The sequence below is a fragment of the Pygoscelis adeliae genome, unplaced genomic scaffold (assembly GCF_000699105.1).
Source record: "Pygoscelis adeliae isolate BGI_AS28 unplaced genomic scaffold, ASM69910v1 Scaffold467, whole genome shotgun sequence".
Taxonomy (NCBI): domain Eukaryota; kingdom Metazoa; phylum Chordata; class Aves; order Sphenisciformes; family Spheniscidae; genus Pygoscelis; species Pygoscelis adeliae.
In genome coordinates, this window is record NW_008825253.1 from 824,991 (window position 1) to 833,235 (window position 8,245).

General features: G+C 48.6%; 1 protein-coding gene across 1 annotated transcript in view; it reads right to left on the reverse strand.

The window, feature by feature from the left end:
* LMF1 (lipase maturation factor 1) overlaps positions 1 to 8,245 on the reverse strand; it is a 197,654-nt gene that overhangs the window by 77,818 nt on the left and 111,591 nt on the right. The gene's annotated exons all lie outside the window — the stretch shown is intronic.

Here is an 8,245-nt window from a genome sequence, read left to right on the forward strand (position 1 = left end):
GGGGCTGGATTTCTCGCATATTCCCCTACCGCTGGCACCAGCCCGTCACCCCCCGGGAGAGGCACGCGCCTGGCCCCAAACACTGCGCCCATTGATGCCGCGGGGCTGGGGTGATGCCGGGGCGGCGGGGGGGTGCGCGCGTGTGTGTTTGCCTGATGAAGTTAGGCTCTCGCCGGGTATTTAATATTCCCCGTCATGCAGGCCTGTTTCTCCTTGAGCCTGCCTGTCAGTTAAGCCCGGGGATGTTTATTTTAACGGCCACTTGTGGTCAAGGCTGGTGCCAGTTGTACGGCATCGGTTACGCAGATTTAACACTGGGGACTCGGCCCCCGGCTCCCAGAGCACGGAAGGCAGCCAGGGCCGCCCCGGCCTAATGTGAAACAACTGAACTCTTCCAGCAGTCCTCGCTCCAGCTTTAACCCTTGCCGGGCAGGAGCCGGGCTGCCTCCGCAGCGCTGCCTCACCCACAGGACACCTTTCCCGGCAGCCGCCCGTGTCCGTCCCCCTGGGCCTTGTCTTCTCTCCTGCTCCCCAACCCCCCCCCGGCAGCAAAAAGTCTTGTTGGGGTGATGATCTGAAAGCTGCAAGAAGAAACAGAAAATGCATTCAGTTGCTTAAGGAAGCAGCTTTTTGGGGGAAGGAGAGGATTTTTGTCGCTCTTATGGATTTATCGTTACCCCAAGGGCACAGCAAATTTCTGCTGGGAGTGAAGCCCCCGGGACGAGCACGGGATGTTCTGCACCTCTGCCCGGTGAAGCCCCGGCCACCGACACGTCCCCCGCAGCTACGACCCGGCGACACAAAGCCAAGCCATTCCAGCTCACACCCTCCTCCCTATGACAGGAGCCTGGCTTCGGCACACTCTTCCTCCCCAAAACCAAGCCTCATGGAGAGCGAACACGCATCGCACCGCGAGCCCCTGCCACTACGCAAGAGCCGGGAGGATGCTAAAATGTTAAATAAACTGTGGCCCGCAGCAAAATTATGCATCATTTTTGATCGTCTGGACAGTCTCCAAGATGCTAATCAGCCCCAGATTAAGTCATCAACCGAACTGATGAGCAATCACATTTTGTCAGTACAGCTGGACATCATTACTTGGGAGCTGATCTTTCACCGGAGAGGGAAGGCGGCTTTTTGCCATTGATCAAACTGGAAGAGAGGAAAGCGGGAGGACTACAGAGGACCTGCGCTGCGTTGCCGCGGTCTCCACGCACCAGCAGCCCCAGCCCTCTGCCCTACGTGTGCTCACAAAAATTGCCTCTTACCGTCCCAGTGCAACAACGGCTGCCTTTCGCCAGGCCACCGCCGCTGTGCCGCTCCCGATCTGTCGGCAAACGACTGCTCCCGGTCTCAAAGCAAGCACGTGTCGAAGTGTTTTGCTGAATTACTACACATGTCAAGAGGCAGATATGTTTTCTGTGGAGAAATATCAGCCTGTGGAAGTGCTTTAACTGGACTATCACAGATACTGTTAATAACTATGCGGGACAATAATTAACGGAAATCTGCTAATGGTGAAGTACAGAGAAAACCTAAGCACCGCGATGCTCAAATCCCAAGTTCATTCGTCAAGAATTTGTTAATGGGAACAGATTCAAGACTCGTTCGCAACGTAACCCCGCTGGGTTCGCAGAGTTCTAACTGAGATCAGAGCCTTTCTCTAAGAGTTAAAACCTGCCCAGTAAATAATTTAAAACCGGAGGAGAAGCAGTCTAGATGTCTAATAAGGAGATACAAAATATTTCTGGAAGAATCAGTACAAAATACTCATCCTGAATTTCTTGCTCTAAAAATAGTGAAATGCAAAAAAAATATATGAATGCTGGCAATATTAATTAAGAGAAGGATTTCTTCATATATTTTAATACAGCTTAAGAGGAAATAAATTAACTAGAGTTGCAATCAGGGAATTTACTCTTTTTACAGATCTTAGACATGGATAATACAGCACCATGTCTCCAAACAATTCCTCCCCTGTGGTTTTCTCATCTGCGTCAACTTTTCCATAGCCAACGCACCCCGCGCTTTATTAGGCCGTATTAAGACACGAGAGGGTTCGACTCCTCCAGCCTGCCCCAGTGCCAGCGCACATCTGGCTGCCACACGGGAGCCAACGCTCAGCTGCCCCGTGTCCTCCCTCTAGAACGCGTCGATAGATTTTAAGTCATGATCTTAATAGAAAGACCAAGCGGTGAGAACATAATTCACCACGTACAGCCGAAGCTCTCCCATGCGTTGTACATGTGACGGTAATGCCCGAGCGAAACCTCCTCCGGTAACTTCACATACAAGGAGGAGTTTCTCCTCCCAGCAAGCGAGAGCGCCCGCCCGATGCAGAGCAGTAATTCCTTTACTGGAATTCAGTAATTAGTAATTCAGCTGCTTTAGCTGAACCTGGGCCGAGCGCCTTCCTCAGACCTCGCTACCTGTAGCGAACAGGCCATTTCTAATCCCTCCATTTTCATCCCACTGCATTTGCAATGTCTTTATCAGCTTCTGGAAGGAGATACAAAATTATATATAAATGCAAGCACACAAATCAAAATAAAGCCCTACAAAAAAGACCAGCTACACCGTCACACCCAACAAACCTTCCTCCTGCCTTTCACACGTGCTTTTACTTAAACAAGAGATAAAGTTCTGTTATAGCCCAACAAATTTATTCCATTTTGCCGTTAATCTTGTAAGTAAAATGGCCATATAGAGCACTCGCTGCAATGCCAGCATCTCAAGTTTCTACAACAACCTAAGAATTGCCTAAATAAGAGAAAATATTCCAGTGCATCCCCAGCTTGCTGAGGCCACATGTGAGCAGGGCTTGGACCGGGTGATGTCCGAGCTCTCACCCAACCTCCACCGTTCTGCTCTGCTGCAAGCAGCCTGCTCCTATTCAATAATCTGATAAAACCCATTTTCAGCCCGGCCTGGCTCCTCCTCTTCCTCCCGCCTGCTCCGAGGCAGAGCGCGGCATCTCCTCGGCCACACGTGTCGGGCAGAAACAGGCAAACCCTGCATCCAGGAGAGGTTTGGCTTCGTCAGGAGCTCCCCTGCCAAGACAATGGGTTGCCTGGATGTACATACCGGCAAAGGCAACCGGAGTCCACAACGCAGATGCACAGGGAAGGGGGACAATGACATTTAAGTCACAGCGAAGCCACAGTTTCAGCCCAGCAGGACAACTGCCTGCAGCCTCTGTTTAATTCATTCCTCTTAAAAAAAAAAAAAAAAAAGGGAAAAAGAGCACAAGCTATCCGTTTCAGAGCAGGTGAGCAAGGTGATGGAGATGAAACAAGAACGCAAGCTCAGATGCTTTAGAATAAAATGCTGGGAATAAGGCGGCAAAGCTGCATTGTGTTAAAATTCAAGACTAATTTAAAGTCTTGTTCCTTAGAGCAAAAGCTGGAAACACGCCCAAACGAACGGAGGAGGGAAAAAATAACAACCAGGCCAATTGTATATTTCTCCTAGAAATTCCATGTCAGAACGTACCTCGCGACTCACACTCGCAGGCTCCAATTTCAATAAATCAACACAGCGTGCAGGGTAACAGTAGCACAAGTCTTTCTCTCTTTCCATAATACACCCAGGTAAAATCACCGTGAAGCGCAGAACAAAATGCCCATTCTTTCTGGTGCTTGGCAAGGGGACAAATTACTTTCCGCACCTCTCTGTGTTGAAGGACTAGTTATTAAATACAGTCTAAGCTGCCTTTCCAGCTGTACTTAAATCAAGGACAAAATAAAGCAAACGCGACTGTCCACAAGACATTCGGAGAGCAAAAGAGCAATGTTAGGATGAGGCCACCCCCACGCACGTCTCTGCCTACCCGAGTATTTAAACAATTCGGATTTGCAATGCAGAGCAAAGCCATACAGCGCCGTTACACAGAGCCACTGCCCATGACTGCACAGACCTGTGCAATGTGCCACAATTTTTGCCAATAATTTACGGATTATTCCAACCGTCTAAGCCCAGTCCTGAGCATCCCACTGCCAAGAAAGAGCAAACAAGAAGGTGAGAGTGAGCTCAGAGCTGTCCTGTTTGTTCATCCCAAATGCGTTTGCACAAAAAACCCGGTATTTTTGTTTGGATAGCAGTTTGTCCGTTTCTGGGACCCGGTTATGCTGAATGCTGTGGAAATACCGAGGAAGTGAGCGATCAGAGCAGAAAGCCTAATGAAGACACGGCACAACTTAAGGGAGTACAAAAAAAGTGACGTGGCTAAAATGCTATATTAAATCAATGCTATATTAAATCAACGCCATCGGCCAGGATGGAAGAGGGGTCTCCCTGTCCCTTGGTCCCCCCGCCTACACCGCCTCCGCTGTAATGACATTTCATGCCACTTCTGCTACGAATAATTCTACATTTCCTTTATAATCCCTCTCCTTTGCGAGGCATAACTTCGTTACTGGACGGCACCAGGAGCTGGAACGTGACGCAGGCGTTATCTCGGAGGACGGAGGGCCGCGCCCCGAGCTCCCATCAGCTGCCAGGAGGGAAGAGCCAGGGTTTGTAGTCGGCCTTTTCTTTTCTAACTCAGTGCCAAGAAGGGGATAGCTGGTGGGAGCAGAAAATGTCTATAGAGACTTTTAAAACATCAGATTTCTTTTTTTTTTTTCCCCCCTGAAATTCGAATTTTCAGTAAGTCTCTTGGCACATAAGCTTTTGGAAAGAACAAAAAAATTCCTTATCTAGAGAAACATGGTTTATTACAATCACAACCAGAATGTGCAAGTGGTCGGTGGGTCCAAACCCCTGAACCGCCTCTGGAAACCTCTCCTGCAAGCCACGTACCAGTGGAAGCAGTGGAAGATGTCCCACAGCCAGTGACCCTGTGTGCTACAGAAATCCAGCAGGGAAAAGCAAAGACTTTAGGATCAGACTCTACCATAAAAAAAGCAGTCAAAGGAAATAAAGCCACAGGCTCATCCTTCTGGGGAGCAACTGAAAGCAGTGTGCCATGCATAGGTAATTTGAATTTTCCATTACATTCTTCAGCATTTCTGCACGGAGGCAAACTTTCCCCGAATAACCCCTCAAATATTTGTTGTTATTAAATTACATCTTTAGCTTGCCACATAAAACACCTTTGAGACTTTGGGCCTTCCATAAAATATTCAAAAAGTAAGCTTCTCGCCCACACAAGCAGCTCAGTGCATTAAAATATGCACCAACCCAAAAAGAAAAGAGTTGCTAGAACCTACGTATTAGTGATTAACATGTTTCCAAGTCGATGCACTAATTAAAATAAAATTTACAAATAAGTAAGCCAGGAAGTAAAACTCTTTAACAGCCCTTGCCATTAAAACATCTATAGTTCACCATAGCCAGCAATTTCCTCCTATATTTAGGGGAAAAAATAGTTATGAACTGCTAACCATTGCTTCATGTTAAGCTGGTACCCGCTGTTAATAACCTCGCGTTCCCAGGGATCAGGAACAAACCAGCAAACAGGGGAAGAGCGACCAACTCCGGAAAGCACCGAGAGCCCCTCCGGGTCAGAATGGACTGGAGAGTCCGCAGCATCCCTCCGGCCGGAGGAAACGCTACGCGAAAACGTGGACAGGGATCATTTTAATCAGACTTATAAATTGCGACCACTTCAGTTCAATAATGGTGACGCTTTATAATCTCTCATCGTCTTTTATCAGATGCGCCCGGGCTGTGGACGCAGCCGAGCTTACGTCACCCCAGCCCCAGCCCCTCTCCCTCGTCCCCCCGACAATCCCTCCCTTCCGCGCTGAACCGTTTTTTCCACTTCCTCGCCTCACTGCCAGCATATGTATCAAAACTACCCAAATAATTTTCTCCGTATAAACATTACTGTGGTTGATCTTATAGAACTTAATTATTTGAAGGCAATCCCACGTGAATAAAGAAATAAACCAGAATTTTCCAGTTAAAAAATAATAAAAAAAGACTCGATAGTCTTATCCCCAGAGCAGAAGTTCTCAATTTGTAGCGCACATGAAACTCATTTCTGATGTTCCCAACCAACAAAGCAATAGATGCCATATGAAGACACCCTCCTGCTCCTCAGCTGAGGGAGCACCAGCTTTGGTCCACTGCAGCAGCTTTTCTGCACACACACAAGCAGTTACAATGCACAAGCCCCGCAGCTTCTTGTGCAAAGCTGATATTCACACAGACAAATAAGTATTTAAAACCTGACTAAGCGTCTGCACAGGGTCTGGACCCCGTGGACCAAAGTACAGAAGTGTCCTGCAGTTGCACACACAGTTGCTCACATCTTTTTGGAAGTCCGCATTCCTCCCGGGTGCTATAATGCACACCTGGAACAGGCAGAGCCGCGACCCAGTCCTGTCTTTGTTATGAAGCGCTAAGGGCTAAGGTAATTCTGCATAAACTCCTTATCCGACAGTACATCTTGACTTAAAAAGGACTGAACTCCAAAAACGTGATTCCAACACCCCGTTCACCTGCAGCACGTCTAAACGTCCAGCTGGTCCCTAAAGGCAACGCAACTGGGAGGCAGGAAGAAAAAGCCGCGCACAGAAGTACCATTTTATAAGGAGAACACTGCCACATTTAGACGGAGGAGACCAAGAGCTGTGAACGTAAACAGATTTCTCATTCTTCCCCATGAGGACAGAGACTCCAGCAAGCCACTGGCACAGCGCTTACACCGTAGATATAATTATCATCCTTCTTCCTTACTTGGCGAAAGCAGGTCTTCGGCAATCTAGGAAACTGATACCAACTGCCAAAGAAATTCGTGGAGGTTCAGGAGACTGGCGTTAAGTCCCTGCAAAGGGAACTCGAGGGCAGCCCAGTTATAAAATTCAGATTGGTATGAATTTGTTTTCAGCACTTTGCTTTCCACAGCCAGCAAACACTTTGAAAGAGTCTCATTAAAAATTCACTGTCCTCCTCTCAAAAGCTTCGAGGGGAAAAGCAAAGAGCAACTGGCTTTCCAAACTATTTTAAGACTTGGATGAATTAATAAATACAGGTAACAAGCCCAGGAAAGGGGAGGAGCAGGGGCAAATCAGCGCCAGAAGGACTCCTTTCCCAGGCTCCCCGGATCGGTCACAAAGAAGCTAACAGGAATGTGAAAATTATGCTTTTGTTCTTATTCTGGTTACGTTTCAAGCGCATTCTTAAATTATTAGGGACCTCTTTGTGCAGACGGTGCCAACAGGTGTCAGCTTGCAGCACGGAGACCGGGAGCCTTTCGCAGGTATGCGCCTACGGCAGCCGCCGCCTTCCTCAATGGGTCAATGTTTTCTGCTCGCCCCAGCGTCGTGCCTGCTGCGAGCGGCACGGCGTGTTGTTGGAAGGAACTGGATCCCTCCCCTCCTCCCGCCCTGGAACGGCTTTAACGAGGAGTGTGGTTCCCGGTGGATATGGAAAAACTAACATCGACGGCTGCTGCTGGGAGGAAAACGGACTCCTGGAAAAAAAAAAAATCAGGCGGCTATAAGGAGATGCGAGTGGCGATGCAGATAGGAGGGGCTTTGTACCCAGCCCTTGCTGAGGACCCGCACGTACCATCTCCCCATCTTCTGCAATCACATCGGTACAATCTATGTGACGTGATACAACCACGTCACCATGCTCCGTGAGTTTGTGTGCTGCTGAAGACTCCTACTGTTACTTACCCTTGTGACTGTCCACAGCACTCCACCGGGGACCAGCCTGCTGGTAACAGCGTTTCTTCCTCAAAATTGAGCATTTTAAAATAAACTTGCTGCCCCAATAAACACCCCATTCGTAGTACCGAAATGGAAAAGGCTCCAGAGGTGGGATGGAGTTGAGAAACGTCCTGTGCTTCCTGGCACTTTCTGAATCAACAATTTCATATTTGCCTCAGGACAGTCGCGGCTATTTGCTGCCTTGTTTGCGAATGTGCCAGCCTGGAGCAGAAAAGAAAATTTTGGGAGGGGAGATAATGAAATACACAAGTCAACAACAGAAGTACTTGGCTGTGGGCTTGGCTGCCTGGAGATATCTCAAATCTCTTCTAACTCCGGTTTTGTGGTGGACTAGACTCAACCCAAAAGAGTCTCTTACTCGATCGCCAAGGGTCAGTGGAAGATGACAATAATCACGTTGCTCAACGTCAGAGAGGAAAGGGGCTCCAGAGCTCCCAGGAGAGCCAGCAGAACCTGCAAACCACCGTACGAGGGAATCCACTCCGGGGGCTGAGCCCTTGGCTGGAAAGGACGAAGGAACGGCATTCACCCTCCTGATGAAGTCTTGCCCATGGCAGTCTGAG